Here is a 24,809-nt window from a genome sequence, read left to right as displayed (position 1 = left end):
TTTTGTTTTTTGTTTTTTTGAGGAAGGAAGGGTATGGTACCTTGCTGCAGAGATTAAAGATCTACAATTTACCCTCTCAACAGCATTCCTCTCCACATTTCAGAGGGGGCTGTTACCATCCCCTACGCAGCATGTCAAAACTTGGCCATACATAGCCGTGCCATCCCCAAGGGACCCGAAGATGCTTGGAGAGAAATTATGGGAACCCAATTTTTAGGACTTCTCGGGTTGCAGACGCCACCCAACATGCTGGGTTTACTGGAAGAGTGGGAACGTAAAAGAGTCAAAAATGGAAAAGTTACTTGCAGACTGTTTGGAAACAGTGCGACAGTCACCTTTAAACCAGTGGGGAAACCCCCCCCCGAGGCCCCTCCTTTGTCTGCCCAGGCACAGGCTCGCTCTGACCCCGGAGCCCGCTCCGACCACCCCGAGCGCGCCCGCGCAGCGAGGGGCGAACCGGGCGCCTAGGGCTCGGCATCTGGCCGCGCGCGGCGCTCCGGGTGGGCAGCGCACCAGCTCCAGGCAGGGTCTCTCCATTTTCAGGGCCGAGGAAGCAACAATAAGCCGAGCGGAGCGGCCGCCTGGGCTCCCCTTCCTCGCAGCGCCCCCCGCCTCCCCAGCGCCCCTCGGGCCGGGGGCCACCGCGCCGGGCCCTGCCACGCCCCGGCCCTGCACCCCAGGCCCTCCCCGGGCACGGCGCGGGGTGGCCGGGGCTCCCCGCACGCCCACCGCCCTGCGCGTCCTCCTCCCGCGCACGCAGGGACCCCCGCCCCACCGCCCGCGCCGCGCTGACGGCCGGCCGCGGGGAGGGAAAGCCGGCGGCCCTTTCCGCCCTGGGGTCCCTCGGGCCGGGGGTCGGGGCTGGGCGGGCGGCCGCGCAGTCTCCCCGGCGGATACCCGCCTACCCCGAGCTCCCAGTCTTTGTGTGCAAAGTAAGTGCGGGAGGCGAACCTACCTCGGCGCGCTCACAAAGGCGCGCGGCTCCCTCCCCGGCGTTCGCTCCGGGCGGCCGCGGCGGCGCCCAGCGGCCGGGCTGCTCAGGGCGGCCCCGAGGCGGCGCGGGCGGCGGCTCTGACGGCAGCGGCGGCCCGTCCAGCGCAGGGCGGCTCTTTCACACCCCGCGGCCCCGCGCATCCGAATTAAGCGGCGGGGCAGGGCTGGGGGCGGGGTGCGACTGCGGAAGCCCCGCCCAGGCCCCGCCCAGGCCCCGCCCCGCCGCGCTGGCTGCGGGCTCCGCGCTCCGGACCGCCGCGGCCCCGAGGGGAGTGCGCCAGGCCAGGCAGGAGCTCGGAGAAAGTCGGAGGATTCGGTTCCGGGAGGTTTTCCTTCTGTTGTTTGAGTTTGGTTGGCTTCAGAAACTTGGAAAGAAGAGAGGGAAGGTTGGAAGAAAAATACTAAGTGTCACCCGATGAGAGACAGAAATGGGGACTCCAAGGTGGCAGGAGTAGGATCACGAGGCCCACGATTAAAGATCTTTCTCTCCCTCCCTCTCCCCATCTGTCTCTGTCTCTCTCACGTACTCGCTGGTGGGTGTCTGGCCCCCATCTCCACTCCATGCTTGTGAGGCTTAGCGAGACTCTCCCCATTGAAATCCTGCGAATACGTCACAGAAGAAAACTCAAAAGGAATCAGGGAGGAAAAGGAAACAGATTTGTTGGAATTGTATAAATTTACTGTCAAACCAGGGCTTGAAACCCAGTGACCTGGAAATTTACTCATATTCCTTCCCTGTCCCCATTCATCAAAGAGTAATTGGAGATTTAATTTGTGCGCAAGGAGGAAAGGTTTTTAACCTCCTTTTTCCCCTCTTATTTTCGTTTTTTACAGCTCTCTTACCGCAAATTGCTTCTTGCCCAACCCTAAAACTCAGATTACCGTGTACCTGAATCACGACATCGAACAAAAATGAGAAATATCTAATTCAGAGTAGGAAACGAGGCCAGCTGGTTGGTGGATTTTAGATCAAAAGTTTTTTAATTTTCTTGGCAAGAGATGAATAAGGCTTTATTTATTGGGAAGTTTTTCTGACTAAAACAGCTTGGGTTATGATCACAGGGAACAGTCATATCAATTATGATTTTTGGTAAGCAAATTATTTACTCCAAAGATACTCTAAAGCCACAACTCTTTAAGGGCCTGACCATCCCTAGGTCCCTGAAGCCCATTGAGGGGAGGAATCACTTGCCACCGGATTTAGAGAGAAAGAAGCTCCTTCCCAGCCCAAGAAACTAACCTGTGTGAACTTTATCCATAGTGTTTCCTACACATCTTTCTTCTCTCCCTGTCCTTGCATTGTTGTTGTTTCTGTAATTAACTGAGAGTCTGCCCGTTCCCAGACCAGAACCTGGGATCCAGCCTAGATTTTTACCTTCGTTCCCCACATGGAAGCCAATCCCAAGTCCTAGAAATCCTACAGGAGGCCTAGATACCCATCTCCCCATTCCACCAACACTGCCACAGTGGGCCTTTTGTGTCTGCCATCACACTGTGGTCTCCCAACTCTCCCCAGCTTCCAATCACACACTCTTTTCCTCCAAACTACTTCTCAGGGAACTTTCCAAGTGCAAATCTGCTCAAATTAAAACCCTCGAACAAGTGCCCAATTCCTACTACATAATCAAGTCCAAGCTCGTTGCTACAGTATCCTGTGGGGGCAGTCTACTTTTTGATATCACCTTGACCTCTTCCGTATGTTCTTCATCCCCCAGACGCCCACGGCCTCACTCAGCCAGAGTGCTATATTTGCTAAATGGCCCTGCTCTGTGAATACAAAGACTGGAGGAAAGAATCTGTCGCCTGTTATGCTCTTCCACATGCCTCCCCTCTGCCTAGCATACCTTCACCCCACTCTGCCCCCGCAAGGGCTCCTCTCCTCTCTGACACCCATTCCTCTGAGAAGCCTTCCCTGACTTGTTCAAACTGGATGGAACTTTTCTGCCCCTCTCATGCCTAGCACAGCCTGGTAATTATTGCTCTGTATTGTAAATATATGTCCTCCTTGAACAGAGTTTACACTTGATACATATGTCATTATGTAATGATATACACCTCCTGCTTAACATAGTAGCTGGCATATAAAAAGTGTTGGGAACTGAATTGTGTCCCCCCCCCCTCCACCAACTTCATATGTTGAACCCCTAACCCTCAGTGTGACTGTATTTGGAGATAGGGCCTTTGGGGAAGTAATTAAGGTTAAATGAAGTCATAAAGGTGGGGACCTAATCTGGTAAGACTGGTGACCTTATAAGAAGAGGAAGAGACACCAGAGATTTCTCTCTCTCTCTCTAAGGCACCCAGAGAAGAGGTCATGTGAGGACATAGCCAAAAAGCAGCCATGTGCAAGCCAGGAAGAGGCCTCACCAGAAACCAACCCTGCCAGCATCTTAATCTTGGACTTCCAGCCTCCAGAACTGTAAGAAGATAAATGTCTGTTGTTTAAGCCACTGTTATGGCAGCCTGAGCAAACTAATATAAGAAGCATGCATTAAATTCTGGATTCTAACCTTGGAAAAGCACTAACCCACCAGTGAGCCTGTAATGTCCCCTTAAAGCAAGCTGGGGCAAACTTGTGTGATGCCAGGACAGTGAGCAGAGTGTCTGGATGTAATAAGTGACCACATAGTATTTCCCCTGCCCTCTGAGAGGAATGGAAATATGTATCTCTTCCCATAGTCTGGGATATACATGTCCACAGTTTCATTGTCATTACTCTGCCCATAGTCTGGGATATACATTTCCACAGTTTCATTGTCATTACCCTGCCGTTGTATCAGGAAACATAATTTAAACAAAACCAGTAAGAAGAGATCAATCTTTTCTTTGAACTTCTTGAGTCAAAGCCTTCTTAAAAGAAAAGACACCCACACCCATTTACTGAGTCCACTATTTGGGGCTGAATATTTCACATTCTTGGAGTCTTAGGGGAATTTTGATCCAGGTAGGATCAAGTATCCAGTTTGGTTTGGGGTTCCTGGAGTTTCTGTGGGTAGAGCCCAGAAGAACTTTAAGGTTATGGACTAGAGTGATATTTATGTTTGTACCCATACCATGTACTAACAGTGCCTGGAATATAGTAGGCGCATGGTAGATGTTTGTAGAATGAATGCGTTTAGATTTTCAGGGCATGAGCAGACTTCCCAGGGTTAGGTCAGGTAACACCAAACTCTCAGCCCGAAGCTGATGTCCTGTAGATTCCACATTCTGGATGTGGACAGGACTCCAGGAAAGGTCAGCGGCCTAGGCACCTACTGTGCCCTGCTTGGATTTCTGCTCCTGGGCTGACATGGATTATCAGGTGGCATGGAGGGCCTTTCCTCACTTGCTTTCTCCAAATACAATACAAAGAAAATATTCCTCTGAAAGGTTTTGAGTCACTGAGTCTATTGGTGATAGAGTCCCTAACCTGACATTACTGGAAAACATAGTTGATAATTTCCTATCCTATAACACTCACCCACAAGATCACCCTACACTCAACTTTAACCTCATTGTTGCTCTGACATCTGGAGGCCTTTTAAAGTTACTCCTAAGGAAAACTGAAGAAAGCAGAGATGTACATTTGCAAAGCAAATCAATTTGGAATAAGATATGTTGTCTCTATCTCCTTCTTTGGTCTCTTCTCTCTATGCACAATCTTGAATTGTTACTTTATGCCCTGTTATCCTGAAGGGTTCCAAAGAGGTGAGAAAGGTTTCACAGTGCCCAGGGGGTAGGAGATTCATTTTTATGTGGATACCCTTTTGTATCTTAAATTTTGTGCTGTGTACACGGACGTTTGAACAGACAATCCATTCAAAAAGAAATAAAATTTTAGGGGCGCCTGGGTGGCTCAGTCGGTTAAGCATCCAACTCTTGATTTCAGCTCAGGTCGTGAGCTCCCTGTTGGGAGACAGAGCCCTTGTCAGGCACCCTGCTCAGCAGGGAATCTCCTTCTCCCTCTGCCTCTCTCTCTCTCTGGAATAAATAAATAAATCTTTAAAAAAGAAATAAGATTTTAATTTTTTTTTTAAAGATTTTATTTATTTATTTGAGAGAATGAGATAGAGAGAGCATGAGAAGGGGGAGGGTCAGAGGGAGAAGCAGACTCCCTGCTGAGCAAGGAGCCCGATGCGGGACTCGATCCCGGGACTCCAGGATCATGACCTGAGCTGAAGGCAGTCGCTTAACCAACTGAGCCACCCAGGCGCCCAAGATTTTAATTTTAAAATAGTATTTTTAAAGTCATATTCTTTACTATCTGTATCAGTTAACTATTACTATAGGAAAAAAATACGTCAAAACTTAGTAGCTTAAGATAAGAATGAATGATTTGCTCACAATGCTACAGGCTGGCAATGTGGACCCCAGCCAGCTGGGATTAGCTCCATTTGGTTTTAGCGAGGCTCTATCATGTGTTTGCCGTCAGATGGGAGGCCTGCCAGAGACCAGCTTGTCCTGGGCGGCCTCAAAGTCCAGATATCGACTGGAGCTGTCTGCTTGTGTGCCTCAGATGCCCTCCACATAGCCTCTCAGCAAAATTGCTGGGACTTCCTCACGGGGCAGCGATATCCAAGAGGGTGGAAGAGGAAAGCTGTAAGGCCCCAGGAGGTCTAGCCTCCAGGTCATTCTGAGACACTAGATCATTCAAAAATAGCACAGAGCCAGCCCTAATCTGAGCTTCAGGCAAAACAGCTTCCACCCCTTGATAGTAAAAGCAGGGGTCACATTACAAAGGGAACTGAGTACCCGGATCCTAGGATAGGAGGAGTCGTGGTGGTCATCCCTGTAAATAATCTCCGCCCCCCCCCCCATCCCGCCCTGAATCAGAGCTGAGGAACTACACAGTGAAGGGTAACTGTGACAGCTGAGAACAATGGTCTCAAGGGAAATCATTCTGATTTATAAACAAGCGAAAAGCCACCTGCAATGGAATATAAAGCTCAAAACAACAGATTCCATAAACTGGTACTGGCAAAGCAAAGACATGATTTCTGCTTATTCATTTTTGCTTTCAGCTAAGAATGAGACTGGAAGGGAAAACGGCTTTAGCTCTCTAAAGAAGCTAAGCTTGATCAAATTCCAAAACAGTGTATGATCTATTGCCTCATAACCGATTACTACAGACTTAGCAACTTCAGACAATACCAATATATCACCTCATCTTTGCTTTACGGAGGCATGGCCTAGCTGGGTTCTCTGCTCAAGGTCCCCCAAAGCCAAAATCAGGAACTTGGCAGAGCCCATGGCTCATCACATCTGGAGCATAAAGGTCCCCTTGGCAGAATGCAGTTCTTTGTTTGTCCAGTTTGTCCAGTCTCTAAGGTTAAGGTTTCCTTGTTGGCTGTCAACTAGGAGCCTCTCTCAGATTCTAAAGGCTGCCCACATGCCTTCCCACGTGGCTCTTTCCATTATCAAGTCAGCAAAGGCACATCAAACCCTTCTCATTCTTCCTATCTCTGTCTCCCTCCTCCTCTATCTTCCTCCATCTCTGCCTCTAGACTCCTTTACAGTGCTAGGGTGATTAGGCCAGGCCTGACCCAGATCACCTCCCTATCTTAAGGTCAACTGATTTGACCTCTGCAAAATCTCTTCCTTACCTCTGCAAAATCTCTTCACAGCATACCTAGATGTAGGTACCTTTTAAAATTAGTAGTATCGGGACGCCTGTGTGGCTCAGTCGGTTAAGCATCTGCCTTCGGCTCAGGTCGTGATCGCCAGGGTCCTGGGATCGAGCCCCACATCGAGCCCCACATCGGGCTCCTTGCTCAGCGGGGAGCCTGCTTCTCCCTCTCCCACTCCCCCTGCTTGTGCTCTCCCTCTCTCTGACAAATAAATAAATAAAATTTAAAATAATAATAATAATAATAATAATAATAATAAAATAAAATGAGTAGTATCTAGAAAGGATCAGAAGATAAATCCAAATCAAAAAGAACGTGCTATAAGCAACATCATGAGCACTTATATTAAAATAGCCTCTTTGCATGAGCATTTGTGAGCAAAAGAGCGGAGCCACTTCATTAAATACGCTAATAGCACCAATAATAAAAATGAATTTTCTCCCCTTTAGTAGTTAATCTGCTACAAAGCATTTTGCAAACTCTACAACAGAGCTATAATTCATAACATCACTGAACCCTCTGCCATTTCTAGGGAGTTTAAAGTTTAAGAGTTCTAATTTCAAAATTTATAATAAATGTGTTGCTTAAAATGCTTAATTTAGTTTTTATAGAACACTTGCTTTTTGTTACTGATAATTTTAAAATCAAAGGGACTCTGTAAAGTAGTGATTAAAATCTAGCTAAATATCACCTAAGAATCAAGAGAAACAGCTGTTAGCCACATAAAGAACTCCTGAATGATGTGAAGATAAGAGTTTTATGTCTTTTTCTTCACATGAACCCAGCACCAGAAAAGAGGATTTCCTGAGGGTCTTCCTGTATATTAAAACAAAAATCTCTAAAAAGCAAAGAGAGGGAGAAAAACCTTTAAACCCTCATCCTATCAAAAATACTAAGGTATCTTAATAGTAGATATTAATGAGTAAACAAACCATCATCTCATATTTGAACACAATAAAGGTCATTCCTATATGTTTCCTAATTCAAATAACTAACGTGTAAAACCAACCAGTTCACTGACAACATTCTACATTTCATTCCAACTTTCTTTTCTTCTTTCTGATATGCATTCCAGACACATACATTTCTGTTAACAGAAAGTATTCCTTAAAACTCTTGCATTGGTAATAACTAGTTGAATGCCACTTAATATTCTCATCTACCTTTTAAGCAATGCAGTAACAGAAGTTCATAGAGCAATGGAATAAAGACTAGGCTAGGACAGAAGAGATTTCAATCATGGCTCTGCTACCAGCTAGCTTTGTGATTTTGGGCAAGATATTCAACTCACGGCAGGCTGTCTCCTCCGGATTTAAGGGTTAGTGATTTTAGGGGCGCCTGGGTGCCTCAGTCAGTTAAGCGTCTGCCTTCAGCTAGGGTCAGGATCTCAGGGTCCTGGGATTGAGCCCCATGTTGGGCTCCTGCTTAGTGGATAGTCTGCTTCTCCCTTTCTCTCTCCCTCTGCCTCTCCCCCTGCTCTTGCTCTCTCTCTCTCTCTCAAATAAATAAATAAATAAATAAATAAATAAATAAATAAAATATTTTTTAAAAAAGGGTTAGTGATTTTATAGCAATCTCTATCCATATCTGTATCTATTTATATCTTCTGTAAACTGATGGTTACCAGAGGGCAGGTGGGCAGGGGGATGGGTTGAGTAGCTGGTGGGGATTAAGGAGTGCACTTAATGTGATGAGCACTACGTATTACATGTAAGTGTCAAATCACTAAATGTTACACCTGAAACTCATATTACACTAAACATTAACTAACTAGAATTTAAATAAAAACTTGGGAAAAAATTATGGCACTTTTATATATATATATATATATATATGGAGGTGCATGTTTCTTCTATGTGGAAATTATAGCATTAATAGTATTTCTGTTGCCATCCAGGCTTGGCTAGAGAGGAGGACTGCTCCATCCATTCTGAGCTTACAACTAAAGTCCAAACTGCAGCTAATGTTAAATCTTGCCAGAGAAAGTTTGCTTATTAACTCTGCTTAGAGAATTGTATCACCCACACATTAGAAATGCTAAGGATTACTGGGCTTGAAAAAACGCTCTTTGAATAATAACATTCCTTTAGTTGTCCCACCATAATTTAACATGAACTAAAATTCTAACAATGTTAGCTTTGGCTCGATAATGTTGATAAAGAGTTAAACTTTATAAGGAAAAAGAGAGGAAGAATGAATAACAGGACAGAGTCCTTCTCAGGCAACTAAAGGCAATTTCTGGAAGTGTTTTGTAATTCTGCCCGTTCACCTCTCAGCCAGCCACCCTCATTGCTCAGGACAACCTGCCCTGTCCTGGTTCCAGCTTTGCCCTAATGACCACCCTTTTGCAAGTCAACAGCTGAGGCACATGGCAGGAAACAGTACTTTGATACGCACTTGCTTTCCCCAGGTCATTCCTCTCTACAGCAACTGCTCTATACCATCTGCTATCATCCTCATCAGAGCATAAACTACCAGTTAAAAGAAAGAAAGAAAGAAAGAAAGAAAGAAAGAAAGAAAGAAAGAAAGAAAGAAAGAAAGATGGAAGGAATTGTAAAACTATAAGAAACTATCTTTCTCTTTAAAAGACCAATTCAATTGACAAATCTCTGTCCAAAATGATGAGAGACAGAGAAAGACAGAAAACAAGTAAAAAATACACTAGGAATGAAAATGGACACATAACTATCGGTAATCAAAGGCTAAAAAGTGAATTCAGAAACACTATGAGCCACTTTATTTGAACATTTGGATGAAATGGAAACCTTCCTACAAAAATACAACCAACTGAGGATTAAATAGGAAACCTGGAGAGTCCCATAAACTTGCAATGAATTGGATCAGCAATTAGAATTTTCTCATAGGGGTGCCTGGGTGGCTCAGATGGTTAAGTTGCCTGTATTCAGCTCATGTTGTGATCCTGGGGTCCTGGGATCGAGCCCCACATCGAGCCCCACATCGGGCTCCCTCCTCAGTGGGGAGTCTGCTTCTCCCTCCCCCACTCCCCCTGCTTGTGTTCCTGCTCTCACTATCTCTCTCTCTGTCAAATAACTAAATAAAATCTCAAAAAAATAAAAAATAAAATTCAGTTACTTCTTTCTTTAAGAAATGTATTTCTTAAAAATAGAAACACTATATGATCCAGCAATCCCTCTTCTGGATATATATGCAAAGGAAATGAAATCAGTACCTTGAAGAGATATATGTATTCCACATTCACTGCAACATTACTCACGATATTTCTTCTTTTGTGAAGTTTTTTTTTTGATCTATTGTACTGCTTTGGATGATTAATTTAATTCCTGATTTTTTTTCCTATCTTATCCAAATAGAACTGAATCAAAAAGGAAAACTTTTAGTAATCTATCATCATGTGGATTTGGAATTAATATTTTCTTTTGTAGTCCTTATTTACTTTTGAGCAAATTGTAACTCTCAACAATGGGAAAAAATCAAATTTTTCATTGTCATAGAGAAATTCAAATAAGATGATACAAAATGCTTTGGAGAAGAGTGTCATGGCTTGTATAAGATAAAGATCCTTGCTTTGCCTACAGAGAGCCAGATATTACAGTGGCTAGGTCCATAGTCCAACAGATGTTATTATCCATCTTACACCCCCGGCTTACAAGCGTAGTGACTTTGGCCAAATTATTCACTTCTCTAAGACTCCATTTTCTCATTAGCAAAGGGCAGATTAATTCATTTATTTAACCAATATTTTTCAAGCATGTTCTTTGTTCCAGGCACTGTTGTACTCCCTGAGAATACAATAGTGAACAAAACATAAAAAATCGCTGCCATTATGGGATGTATATTCTAGAAGAGGGAATCAAACAGGAAAGGTAGAAAGGAGGAAGAAAAGAAGGAAGAAAAAAGAAAAATAGAAAAGCAAATAGTATGCAGAGAGCAGTCATTATTGCTATGCTATAGAGACACATAATAAAGCTGAGAAGGGGATAGAAAGCAGTGGTGGGAATGTGTAATGTTAAACAGGACAGCAAGGGAAGGTTTCTGAGACGCTGACATCTAAGCAAACACCTGGAGGACATGAGGGAGTCCCTTGTGCAGGCATCTGGAGGACAAGCTCTCTGGGCTACTAGAATAGCAGGTGCAGAGGTCTTGCAGCTGGCGCACTCGGCAAAGTCCAGGCACAGCGGGAGGCCAGTGTGGCTGGAGAGCCTGAGCAAGGAGGGATGAGAGATGATGAGGTCAGAGAGGTAAGGGGAGGTGGGAGGGCAGGAGGGACAGACGATATAAGGCCCCGTAGGCCAGCGCAGGAAGACTGGCTTTTTCTCTGAATAAGCTGGGAAGCCACTGGGAGATTGGGAGCAGAAGAGAGACCTGGTCTGATGCACATTTTAAAGGGATCGCCAGGCTGCTGGGTTGAAAACAGGATGCCGGAGAGCAAAGGTAGAAGAGTGCTTAGAAGGCTTTGGGGGCGCCTGGGTGGTTCGGTCGGGCGTCCGGCTCTCGGTTTCGGCTCAGGTGGTGATCTCATGGGTCCTGAGATGGAGCCCTGCGTCTGGCTCTGCGATCAGCAGGGAGTCTGCTTGGGGGTCCTCTCCCTCTGCCCCTCCCCCCACACGCCCGCTTGTGCTCTCGCGCGCTCTCTCTCAAATAAATAAATAAATTTTTCTTTCTTTTTTTTTTTTTTTTAAGATTTTATTTATTTATTTGAGAGAGAGAAAGAGCACAAGAGGGGGGAGCGGGAGAGGGAGAAACAGACTCCCTGCCGAGCAGGGAGCCCGATGAGGGACTGGATCCGGGGACTCCAGGATCGCGACCTGAGCCGAAGGTAGTCGCTTAACCGACTGAGCCACCCAGGCACCCAATAAATAAATTTTTCTAAAGAAGGCATTTGTATTAATCCAGAAGAGAGAAGGTGGTGCTTTGAACCAGTGATGAGAAGTGGCCACATGATGAATATTTTGAAGGTAGAGTCAACAGGATTTGCTAATGGATGAGATGTGGAAGGGGTGTGGGGGGGAGACAGTCAAGGGTGATGCCCAAGTTTTTGGCCTGAGGCCGTGGAAGGATGGAATTCCCTTTCTCTAAGAAGGGGAAGCTATTGAGAGGAACCACTTTGGGAGAGAGTATCAGGAGTTCAGTTTGGGATATGCCCTTAGTGATCCAAAGATACCAACAAGTAGTTGGATAGGAGTTTATAGCTATGAGGGAAGCGCCAGGCCAGATCTATAAATTTAAATGTCATCAGTGGGCATATGATACTGAACACCAACCTGCATATATCACCTAGGAAATGACTGAGGTCCGGGCCCTGGGCCACCCCCACATTTCAGGGTCAGGGAGATGGGTGGACACTAGCACAAGAGACTGAGAGGGAATGGCCAAGGAATAAGTGAACACCAGGACAGTATGGTCCTGGCGGACAGGTGAGGCCAGTGGTTCAAGGAGGAGAGAGCAGGCACCTGTCTCAAACACTGCTGGAAGGTCCAGGTCCATAGAGCTGGGGGCTGGGACCTGACGGGTGGATTTACCCACCCAGGTATCTTTGGTGGAGCTGTGGGCATGGGAGCCTTACTGGGGTGACTTCAAGAGAGATTCAGGGAGAGGACTTAGAGGCGGCTGATCCAGGCAACTTTTTTTAGAGAGGGGAATATAGAGCCAAGAAAGGTTTTGTTTGGTTTTGGTTTTAAAGTGGAAGAAATGAATGGCCTATTGAGGCCTGTGTGTAATTCTTGGTATGCTCTTCCTAAGCTGATGGGAACAATCCTGTATTGAGAGGATTAGTGATTATGTTTATTGGCTTTCTAAACATTAAACCCTGAGGGAACACTCTGCTCCAGCCGATTTCCCTCACACCTGCTCAGCACACTTGCTCCCACCTCTGAATCTCATTCATGCTCTTTCCTCCGGCAGGAATGCTCTGCCTCTCCCTTTGAACAGATCTACATTTTACCCATATATTAAGTTTCAGCTCAAGTCCTACTTCCGTGAGACCTTCCCTAACGTTTGTAATCTGCATTAATTGCTTGCATTATTTCCTTTTTAGAAAACTTAGTTTTTCTAACACACTTATTAAGTATCTCTGTGTGTAAAGGACTGAGCTAGATTTGAGAGGAGTGTAAGTTAAATGAAAGGCACAACATCTACACTCAAGAAGATAACAAACTTGTTATCTGTTGTACATTACGATTTTTTGTGCATATCTTTTTTCCCTGATTCCCTTGTAAATCTTGAGGGCAGACGCCATTTTCATTCCCTCGGGGCTTAGCTCCATAACAGGAGCTATAGATATTTGTTGAATTATATTAAAAATCACTATGATAAAATGACTTAAAGTAGTATTATATCACTTCCCAATTATATGACATAATCACAAAAAAACCTTAGCTTTACAGCTTATTTCTTCAAATATTTTGATTTTTCAATTTTTGTTTTTTTAGAGAGAGAATGAGTGCAAGGGGAGCTGCAGGGGGGAGGGGCAGAGGGAGATGGAGAAAATCTTAAGCAGACTCTGCGCTGAGCGTGGAGCCCAACAGGGCACTCGATCTCATGACTCTGAGATCATGACCTTAGCCAAAATCAAGAGTCAGACACTTGACTGACTGAGCCACCCAGGCGCCTCCCTCCCAAACATTTTTATAGTCATTATTTTAAATCTTTCTAAAAGATGTTAGGTATTTCCCTGCTGTGTTATGCAAAGGTCCTTAGAGACATTATTTTTTTTAAATGATTTTAATCTGCTTGTAGAATGCAGAACTGAGTGTCTTTATTGGGAATTTTGATAAAGCTGAACTTAGGGCACAGTGCACATTTGCTGGAATAACTGTTCTTAAGACTTACTTTTATATATAGAAAAGAAATCTGATTAGCAGTTCTATGGAGCAATTGGAAACTTGTGTTTCAAAAAATATCAAGGCCAATGAAAAGACAAGGAGCATTGTCTTAATTGAGATTTCCACAATTCTCAGGGCTCTCCTGATGACACAGAGTAAGCCCAGGGGACTACTAATGAGGTAGGAAATATGAATATGCATGAGCTGGAACCACACCAAGACCCAGTATAGGGTATTGTTCCTTGCCTACATCTGCCTGGCATAAAAAAGTGGAAGCCCCCAGTGAGTATACTGTGGGCAAGTTTGTGGAGTTTTTCTGCTAGGCTTATCGGAGAACACCAAACCTTATTAAATAAGAACAGCATTAATGAAAAATACACTTGGGTCCCTCGTCACAGTCTCACTGCAAAGAGAGCAGGGAAAATACAAAATATCAAGTAGACAGAAGATGGTCAGGTGGGCAGATGGGAGGGAGCAGGAAGAGGAAGAGAAGTGAGGGGAGAGGAAAGGATGGAGAAAAGGGAGCAAGAAGAGGAAAGAGCTAACTAGGACAGGAGTGGGGCGGGAGGGAAGAAGAGGAAATGGAGAGGCGGGGAGGAAAAGGAAATTGGCAGGGAGAAAGACACGGGATATTTTAAGATTTTTTTTTGAAGGTCAATCCCTGGTTTTCACCATGAATGAAAGCCTCAGGAAACAAACCTTCCTGTTGAGGCATGTGTGTGATTCTTGTTATGTTCCTTTTTTTTTTTTTTTTTAAGATTTCTTTATTTATTTGAGAGAGAGAGAGAGCACGTGCGAGAGATGGGTGGGGGAGGGGCAAAGGGAGAGAGAGTCCTAAGCAGACTCCCTGCTGAGCATGGAGCCTGAACTGAGGCTCAACCTCACCACCCCGAGATCATGACCTGAGCCGAAACCAAGAGTCGGATGTTTAGCCGGCTCCACCACCTAGGCACCCCTTGTTATGTTCCTTGTAAGCAGTTGTTGTGTATTAAGAGAAGCGTATCTGTAAAGGGAGGGGGGGGTTGCACCTGAAGGTAAGGCCCTCTCTGGTTTTGACCTCTGGGGAAGACACAGGACTCTTAACCTTGAAACACAAAGTGAGAAAGAGCCCCGGTCTTGTTCAGAAAGGGGTCATGCTCTGCAGGAGACACAGTCTTAAAAAAAAATCTGGTATACATCAAATATGATTTAACATAAAATTATACATTCTATCATGTGAAGCTTAACATACCATAATTTCACGATTGGTAGGAAACACGAAAGTCATTTATCCATATCTGAGTGCAGACAAAAACAGAACGATAAGCTCAGAGCAAGTCAGATGAAAACCAAGAGAAGGTTGTCCTGTTAGGGCGGGCAGAGCACAGCCATGTCCCGAGAAGCGCTGTCAGGAGAACTAAGTGGGGAACATTCAGATAAATGCCAAGGAAAGAGCCCAAGGTACACACAGGAGGTGGGGTTGGAGGTCTCGCTGCTTCTCACCATGATGGCTTTCTGACTATCTAATTGTCTTACGGGCTTCTCCCTGCAGTGATCTGAGGGCCATTCCCCCAAAGGACAGACCCTGGCTCTCTAGAGATTTCCTTTCTTGATCTCCATCCACAGGAAGCAATACTGATGTTTGCTAACATCAATTAATCCTAATATGTGTAACAATCTTTGTTAGAAACCTTAATTCCTCGAATTAGAAAAGTTTATATACAGATCACCTACAGTGAGGTCTCAAAGAATCTTGGGTCCTATTTTTTTAAGTACTTTTGATTTGCAAATGCAGTACCCGAGACTGTGAAAGTCAGTTTTATGGAGGTATAATTTACACACAGTAAAAATTACTCTTTTGACAAATGTATGCAGTTATATAACCACCACCACAATTATGATGGAGAATATTTTCATCATCTGAAAAAGTCCCCTCTTGTGACTTTGGGATCAGTATGCTTTTCCCATGTCTGGTTCCTCTGCTTTTTTTAAAAGATTTTATTTATTTATTTGACAGAGACGGAGATAGCGAGAGCAGGAACACAAGCAGGGTGAGTGGAAGAGGGAGAAGCAGGCTTCCCGCGGAGCAGGGAGCCCGATGTAGGGCTCGATCCCAGGACCCTGGGATCACAACCTGAGCCAAAGGCAGCCGCTTAACTGACTGAGCCACACAGGCGCCCCTGGTTCATCTGCTTTTTGCCTCATAGTTCTGCCTTTTCCAGATTGTTGAGTAAATGGTAGTTTCCAGTCTTTTCTGTGCAGCTTCTTTCACTTAACATCAAGCTTTGAGATCCACCCATGCTCTTGGATGTATCAGGAGTTTGGCCCTTTTATTGCCAAGTGGAATTCTACCGTATGGATGTACCACATTTACTCATTCACGGTTGATGAATGTTTGGGTTGGTTCCTATTTTGGATGACTATAAATAAAGCTGCTATAAACATCTCATACAGATCTTTGTGAGGACATTGTTTTCATTTATCTTGGGTAAATACCTAAGGATGGAGGGGCGCCTGGGTGGCGCAGTCAGTTAAGTGGCTGACTCTTGATTTCAGCTCAGGTCATGGTCTCAGGGTCCCGGGATGGAGCCCCACATTGGGCTCCACGCTCAGCGGGGAGTCGGCTTCAGGATTCTCTCTCTCCCTCTTCCCCTCTCCCCGCTTGCTCATGCGTGCTCTCTAAAATAAATAAATAAATGTTTAAAAAAATACCTAAGGATGGGATTGTTGGGTTGAATGGTATTATGAGTTGAATTACGTCCCCCCAATAGAATGTCGAAATCCTCATCCCCTGTACCTCAGAATGTGACCTTATTTGGAAACAAAGTCACTGCAGCTGTAATTAATTAAGATGAGCTTGGGGCGCCTGGGTGGCTCAGATGGTTAAGCGTCTGCCTTCGGCTCAGGTCATGATCCTGGAGTCCTGGGATCGAGTCCCGCATCGGGCTCCCCGCTCTGCGGGAAGTCTGCTTCTCCCTCTGCCTCTCTCTCTCTCTCTCTCATGAATAAATAAATAAATAATCTTTAAAAAAAAATTAAGATGAGCTCATATTGGATTTGGATGGGCCCTTAACCTAATATGACTAGTGTCCTTCTAAGAGGAGAGGAGACACAGAAACGGCAATGGAAGCAGATATTGGAGTGAAGCATCTATAAGCCAAAGAACGCCAAGGATTGCCAGCAAGCACCCACAGCTAGAAGATGCAAGGAAGGATACTCCCTTATAAATTTCAGAGGGATCCCGGCTCTGCTGACCCCCTGGTTTCACCCTTTCAGCTACCAGAAGCGTGAGACAATAACACAGTAAATTGAAATTTCGGTTGTTTTAAGCCGCTCAGTTAGTGATACTCTATTACCGCAGCCCTAGGAAATCTATCCATGTGGTAAGTGTATATTTTGCTTTATAGGAGCTGCTGCTAGTGTCTGTATTTATATCCCCACCAGCAATGTGTGTGAATTTTGGTTGTTCTATGCTCTGTCAGCACTTGGTCTTGTCAGTGTTTTTTATCTTAACCATTCTAACAGGTTAAATTTGATAGCTCACTGTGGTTTTAATTTTCATTTCCCTAATAGCTTACGATGTCAAACATCTTTTCATGTGCTTATTTGCCACCCATATATTTTCTTTAGTGGAGCGTCTGTTCAAATCTTCTATCCAGCTTTTATTGGCTGTGTGTTTTCTTAGTTTAGATTAAGATGTAAGAAATTTTTTATCCCTTATTAAGTGTATGTCTTGCGAGTATTTTCTCCCTGTCTGTAACTTCTCTTTTTATTTTCTTAACAGGGTCTTCCGGAGAAGTAAAAACTTTAGGTTTGTTGTCATATTCATTCATTTTTTTTTTTCCTTTTGTGGTTTGTGTTTTTGTGTCTTAGCTAAAAAACCTTTGCCCAAGCCAAGGTCCCAGATACTTTCTCTTATGTTTTCTTCTAGACGTTTTTTTAGTTTTTGCTTTACATTTAGGTCTATGATCTATTTTTGTCTGTGGTGCTAGGTAAGGGTGAGCTTTTTGTTATTGTTGTTGTTGTTGTTTTGGCTTTGAGATTTTTTTGGCATAAGGATGTTCAATCGTTTCAGCTTCATTTGTTGAAAAGACAATTTTTTATACATTGAATTACCTGGGTAGCTTTGTGGAAAATCAACTGACTATATAAGTGTGTGTCTATTTCTGGACTTTCTATTCTGTACCATGTGTCTATATTATCTATCCTTTCATTAATACCATAATATTTTGTCTTGCCTTTATACTAGGTCTTAAAATCAGTCAGTGTGAGTCATCCAACTTTGTTCTTTCGCAAAATTATTTTGGTTATGCTAAGATTTTTTTTTTTCAAAAAACTTGCTGAGATTTTAACTGAGATTATATTAAATCTACAGATCAATTTGGGGAGAACTGACATCATCACAATATTTAGTCTTATAATCCATAAACATGGTATATATTTCCATTTATTTAGGTCTTTTCAGATTTCGCTCCTCAGTGTTTTATATTCTTTGGCACATAAAACTTACATGTATTTTGTTAAAGTTATCCCTAAGTATTTCATGGTTTTGATGCTATTGTAAATTTTATTTACAGTTTCAATTGTCCATTATTTGTTACCAGTGTATAGAAATACAATTGATTTCTTTGTATCTTCTGAATGTGATAAACTTTCATATTAGTTCCCTTAGCTGTTTCTGAGAATGCTTTGGGATTTGTAATGTAGATAATCAAGTCATTTGCAATAAAGAGAGTTTCATTTCTTAGGGTCTCTGTTTTTTCAATTTGCAATTGCTTTCAGGGGACTCCAGGGGAAGGGACCTGCCTGTGGCAAATGAGAAGAATGAGATCCGTTCCACTTTGCTATGCTTTGAAAGCACATGTTAAACTGTTGCTTTATCCCATAGATTAATTTGATAATTTTTCTCTTAACTGTGCCTGTGACATTTGTGCCTGTGACTGACTCCTATTGTAGACTCTTTGGTTCCAAGCTCTTAAGTGTTCAAACTGTAATGCTCACTTTGGATGAAATATTTCCTCCTGTGGGCCACTTTTTAAAATGTATACAAAAAGGAACACTGTGTGGCTAGACATAAGCCCAATGCCACAGGGCTGGGGAAATTAAAGCAAGACATTTGATTAAAGAGTGAAGACCAAGGAATTAAAGAACATAAAGGACAAAAAGTAAGCTAATGCTTAGCTTAATTAGGCTACAAGTCTATTAAAGGAAACAGATACATGGCCTTGAGAACTCCCCTAGATTCCTGGACTAGAAGCATGTGTTGATTTGAAGTTGGGGAAGAGAGACGGAGAATAAACACTATTTGAAATGGAAGGATTCAGATTCTTTGAGGTTTTCCCAGCTGATGTGGGGTGGCACCAGCCCAGTTCCACAACTTGCTTGTTAGCTGCTGGAAACAGTATGGCACAGGGAGAGCAAAAAGAGGAGGAAAAGTCCTGCAGGGTGAAAAATATATACAAAAAATATCTTGCAGTTAAGAGAAGATGTGTCAATACAATGCACACTAACAGTAAAATACATTAAACAAGCAGTAAACAAACAGTAAAAATAGTAAAATACTACCTGATCCCCAGGTAGTTTCTCTTCTTGCTCATTACATAACACATCTTAAATACCAGAGAAACAATCCCCTACTACTGACAAATTTTTTTCATAAAGTAATACCTTGGTTTTTAATCTTGGTTATTTCATAAACACCTGTAGTGAAGTCTACATTTCAACATTCATTCAATGAACATTTGTGCATCCACACAGAGGTCATGCAGTGTTTCAGAAGAATATTAAAATGAGAGTATTTTAATAATATTAAATACAAATACGGAGAATATTACAAATGAGTTCAAGGCTCTCAGCAAGCTCATGGTTCAGTGGAGGAGATAGACAGTTAAGCAAACCAGTTATGAAGTAATAAAATGCTGTGATGGACGAACAGCTGGGGGGCTAGGACAAGGGATTTTTAATCCAGAGTGAAGAGGAGAGTCAGAGTAAGCTTCCAGAAGGATACAGCACATAAGAAGTATGTTAAAGGATCTGTACACTAGGAAGCCTCTTATTGGCTATTGGTTCAGGTAGATGGTCAGTTGATCAGTGCAGGAAATCATATAAAAATAATCTTTGCCTTACACATTTAATTTAATGTAAACATATATTAGGCATTTGCTTACTCATTGATTTGATTGTAGGGTCAAGTTTTCCTCTAAACGTAAGCCTTCCAATTGGAGTTCCCTTGTTTTTTTTTTCCCACACAAATCATGCCTACGTTGGATTAACAACACAATTTTCAATTTGTTTCTTCAAATGGGAGAAAGAATGTGAAGAGAATTGCAAAAAAATCTGAGTAAAGAAGGCTTGATTTTTACTACTTTGCTCGTCTTATATAATTCTCTTGCCTACACCTAATTTGTCTTAAGCAGCTCATCTTCGTTCTTTTCCAAGCATTTGATTTGATTTTCACAATAATAACCCTCTTTCTTTTGGAACTCATGTTTTTTTGACTTATTTAATGTTTAATTGTGTTACAGTATTACAATAATAGGTATGTCAGGCGTAAACAAGTTTGAAGCAAACACATCTTATTCTCAGTAAGCAAATAACTCAATCAGTAGAAGCAGAAGTGTGTGGAAAACAGCCTATCAGCTGCAAGAGTCTAGCATGCCATGGGACTGACCCTGTATATTTAACAGGAAGAATTTAGTGACAGTTCATCCACGAGGTGCTAAGTGGAAATTCACTGAAAGGATATCTACCACAGAAAAGGCACAGACATCCCAAGGAGAGTGAGCAGCCCAGAGATATGGAGATGGGCACAAGAGAGACAATGTGAAGGGTGATGATGGGTTCAGACTTCAAACTAAATATCTCATGATTCGGCTTTGCATTTTAGAGGCATACAAAACAGTCCGTTTTCCTTCATACTTCTATTGTTGAACAAAAATGTCAAACTCACCTTTCTCAATATTAGCACTCAACGTTGCTGAGGACACTGTTTTTAATGAACTTGCCAACATCAGTTACAAAGCATTCTTCTGAGTAACGTAGTACTGTAAAATGTCAGTTGCCCCTATCAACTACTATGGTCTTTAGCCCCAAATGATTCCAAGCAAACAGCAAACAATGTAAAGGCTGGTGAAGCTGGTACCCAATTCAGAAAACACATGGAGGATCATTAAAAAAACAGTGGATGTGCTGAAAGAGACCTACCAACAAAGCCAACAATCTAGTGGTCATAAGAATAATAGATACAACCATGAAACGCACCAGAAGATGTGAGAAGTATGGAAGAATTCCAACATGGTTTTTTAAAGACTGGAGAAGAAATGGTGGAACCAGTTGTTTAGCCTGCTTTATCTCAAAGTAAAAAAAAAAAAAAAAACAACTATGGGGGTCAACTCCCAAGGAGCTCAAAGGTCCCTGAGTAGTTTTACATATTTGGGACAAGCTGCATGTATGACAAATGTAGTAAAGTAACTCAAGCAGCTGACGATGTGGGGAGAAGAACACAGGATGGTAGAACTGTTAAATCAGTAACACGGAGGTCTTATAAACCAAAAGCACATACATAAAAAAGTTCTTCTTTTTTTTTTTTAAAGATTTTATTTATTTATTTGACACAGAGAGACACAGCGAGAGAGGGAACACAAGCAGGGGGAGTGGGAGAGGGAGAAGCAGGCTTCCCGTGGAGCAGGGAGCCCGATGCGGGGCTCGATCCCAGGACTCTGGGATCATGACCTGAGCCGAAGGCAGACGCTTAACGATTGAGCCACCCAGGCGCCCCCATAAAAAAGTTCTTGATCAGTCTGTATTCAAGAGTAAGAAACATTTGTTCCTGGTGGCCCATTGCCCTTGATGCACGACAATAATTCTGTTGCTCAGAATGTCACTTCCCTGTGTGAATCTCTTCTAGCCTTGCCAATTTTCCAGCTTGGCACTAAATCTCTGCCCTGTTTCAGGGTCATCCTTCATTCCTTCTTCTTTGACCTTCCGACAAAGCCTCCTGGAGCTCCACACACCTCCCCAGGACAGTGAGCGAAACTTGGCCCCTGTTCTGAAAAAGAGGACTTTGTAACCACTCCAGCCAGGGCCTGACAGTCATAAATATGACTGTTCTGGCAGCCCTGCAGGGAGCTCATAAGAACAGGCAAACAGGAGGGACCAGCCCTGCTTTGCAGCTGTGACATGATGTGCCAAAATAGACATTAATGTCGCGTGGAAGAGAAGCAGGCGTAAGGGACAGAAAGGATTTGCTTCATATGAGAACGGAGCTGTGGTTTACAATCCAGATCAAATTTCCCGGTCAATTTTTATGGTGAAATTCTAGTTTCAGGATCTAGTGCTATTGCTTACAATAAGAAAAATATCGGCACAGAAGAATAATTGCATTAAATAAATATTCAGGAGGGCTTTAGCCCAGACCCACTCAGTTTGACACTACAAGCAAAATCGTCCAACCCTGCATGCAGCTGCTCATGGATAAATGAACAGCTAATTTCAACAGGGCTGCTGAATAATCAAGGCTTAAAAGGAGACATCCTAATGGAAGCTGATCTCTTGCCTACCTCATTAGAAAACCTACGGCTGTACATCAAAGCAAAGCACATCCTCCTCTCTCATTAGGGCCAAGGGGAGGCTGGGGACATAGGGTCCCCAAAAGTACACTTGGGACTCTTTTAAGACAACAGTTTTTTGAAGTTGGCAAAGCAGAAGAGAAGAGAAAAGCAATCTCCTGTTATGGTGATGATTTTATTTAGTGTTTTGAGGGCTGGTCACTGCTGGCCACTGCCAGTCTCTGGGTGGCCTTGGATTTATACAACACTCTTCTTGTAGCATGAATTAACCGAAGTCCCCCTCCCCTCTCCTCTGTCTTCAATATACAATTCATTAGGGGAACAATAAAACCAATGCTGTTTTAGATTTGAATGGCAATTTAGACTTTTCAATTGTATTGTATTATCCAAGAGCTGTTAATGAAATTTAGATACAAAAGTGCATATTCCCCTCCAACACTTCTGTTATTTGGTTTCTCATTTGGGGTCACATTATTATTGGACCTGACTTTCATGGAAACAGATGGTGGCATTTGGGATGGATCCTTTTATAGCTTTAGGTGACTTATCAGTCTTTGTCTATCTCCGCAAAGCTCTTTGGGCTGTGCATAAAAAGTACCACTGAGCCCAGGATCATTGGCCTCTGCATTCATTTTTGATCTGCTCCCAGATCAAATTTTGACTTGTTTGTACCTCGCTTCATCTCCCAGCCATCACAATATAAATCCTCACTTACACAGATTTTCTTTTCTACCAATTGCCTATGCTTCCTGTTCTCATCAGCATCTCTCTCCCCACAAGACACTCCTAATTAGATATGACCATGGCCCGAAGGTGAGCTTCAGAAAGGAACTTTACCAAGAAGGCACCAATTATCACCCAGGCAATTTAGATAAATTGCTATTGTTCAAATACTGTAGTCTAAATTGTGGTCATATGATTCAAGAGGAAATTTTCCTAAATGGATGGTTATTAATATGTAAAGTATAACAATCTGATTCTACCAAAAATATTTTTATCACAGTCCAAAATGTCCTATCTCCCAATTATATTTAATATTATATTTAGAATATTATAATTAGAATGACTTTAGAAATTGATCACATAGCCAAACAGACAGCAGAGACATGCTGGAATCTAAAGGATGTCATCCAAATATCTGTTTAACATAGCAGCTCTGCCAGATAGAAAGAATGCCCAAAGAATTCAGAGTATAAAACTACATTAAACAGATTGGTTGAATACAAATGGGTTGTGAAGCAAAGAGGGGGAACAGAATTGGGGTTTGGAGGAAAGTTCACATATCATTGGACTTAATCAGAGGACACAACTGAGAGTAATTAGAAAAGAATAAGCATGAATTCAGGGGACCTAGAGCATACGTAGGACATCGACTTGGAGTCTGTGGTGGCAGAAGCCATTAATAAAAAAAGTCTCAAACATTATTAGTCATTTGAAATGCAAACCAAAACCACAATAAGATATCATCTTGCCCACTAGGATGGCTATATATATATATTTAAATGGAAATTAGCAAGTGCTGGTGAAAATATGGAGAAATCAGAACACTCGTATGTTACCAGTGGGAGTGTAAAATTGTTCAGCTGCCATGGAAAACAGTCTGGTGGTTCTTCAAAAATCTAAACATAGAATCACCACATGACCCAGCAATTCTGCTCCTAGGTATGTACCCCAGGGAACTGAAAACAGGTATCCACACAGATGCATGCACAGGCACATTCATCGCAGCATTATTTGCAATAGTCAAAAGCATTATTTGCAATAGTCAAAAGTGTCTATCAATGGAGGAATTAAGGCACAAAGTATGGTATATTCACACAATAGGATATTATTCAACCATTAAAAGAAAAAAGGACTGGCATATGCTACAACATGGATGAACTTTAAACACATTATGTTAAGTGAAAAAAAAAAAAAAGACCAAAAGTTCACATATTGTATGATTCCATTTATATGAAATATCCAGAATAGGTAAACGCGTAAAAATAAAGAGCAGATGGTGGTTACCTGGCGCCAAGGGTAGCGAGTAATGGGAAGTAACTGTTTGTGAATATTGGGCTTTATTTTTTGTGAGGGAAATGTTTTAGAACTAAATAAAAGACATGGTTGTACAAGGGTGCAAGTATGAAAGCGCAAGTACATCAAGTAAAGTAAGTACAAGTGTGTAAATGTACTAAATGCTGCTGATTTTTTATTTTAAAATGGTAAATTTTATGTGACGTGAATTTCACCTTTTTTAAGGCTCAATATAGAAAAATTAGCTGAACATCTGTAATTTTTCATTTTACGCCCAGGCCAGTCTCTCTAGTTTATGTGTGGTCAGCCTCTGAGAAGGTCACCCCAATGCACCTGGAATGGAAATCCCACTTCCTTGGAACAACATTCCCCAAAATACTTAGAAAAAAATACTTGGAAAGAAAAATGACATCAATGTGGGATACTGTAATGGGTTCCTAGGTGGATACGTTTATTTTAACCCCAGGCCCGCTTAGAACTAAGTCTAATGATAACTATGTAAGTATAACTCATAGTATTTATAATTTTTTTGTTAAATTTTGTGTACCTTGTGTTTGAAATGTTTGTATTGTTTAAAAGAATAATTAGCATGGATAACTGATTTAGACTTATGATTCTTATGTTGACAAGGTAAAACCCAGTTTGTAAACAGTATAAAAAATTTAGAAGAATTTAAGATTATTCATGTAATTTACATATTATCATATTATATGTATTAGATTTATATCACATAAGTAAGTTTTGGGAAGATTTTGGTGTTTTGGAGACAAGGGAAAGACTGAGAAATAAAGCTAAATACATAAACAGTGAAAATATAAGTGCAATTTAAAGGGTTTAAATGGAAC

At 42.5% G+C, this 24,809-nt stretch overlaps 1 protein-coding gene across 2 annotated transcripts in view; it reads right to left on the bottom strand.

The window, feature by feature from the left end:
• Positions 1–24,809, bottom strand: part of FAM107B (family with sequence similarity 107 member B) — a 225,339-nt gene that overhangs the window by 76,259 nt on the left and 124,271 nt on the right. Inside the window, exon 1 of one of the 2 annotated variants that reach the window (XM_035021597.1) lies at positions 956–1,077. The exons of the other annotated variant lie outside the window; for it this stretch is intronic. The gene's annotated coding sequence lies outside the window, so the exon portion shown is untranslated. Of the gene's footprint in view, positions 1–955; positions 1,078–24,809 lie in introns of those variants that run through there. 2 annotated transcript variants of the gene reach the window in all.

The sequence above is a fragment of the Mirounga leonina genome, unplaced genomic scaffold (assembly GCF_011800145.1).
Source record: "Mirounga leonina isolate KUSES-001 unplaced genomic scaffold, KU_Mleo_1.0 Mir_175, whole genome shotgun sequence".
In the NCBI taxonomy this organism is placed as follows: domain Eukaryota; kingdom Metazoa; phylum Chordata; class Mammalia; order Carnivora; family Phocidae; genus Mirounga; species Mirounga leonina.
The sequence above is the reverse complement of the archived record's forward strand: the minus strand, read 5'-3'. Positions and strand labels throughout refer to the sequence as shown.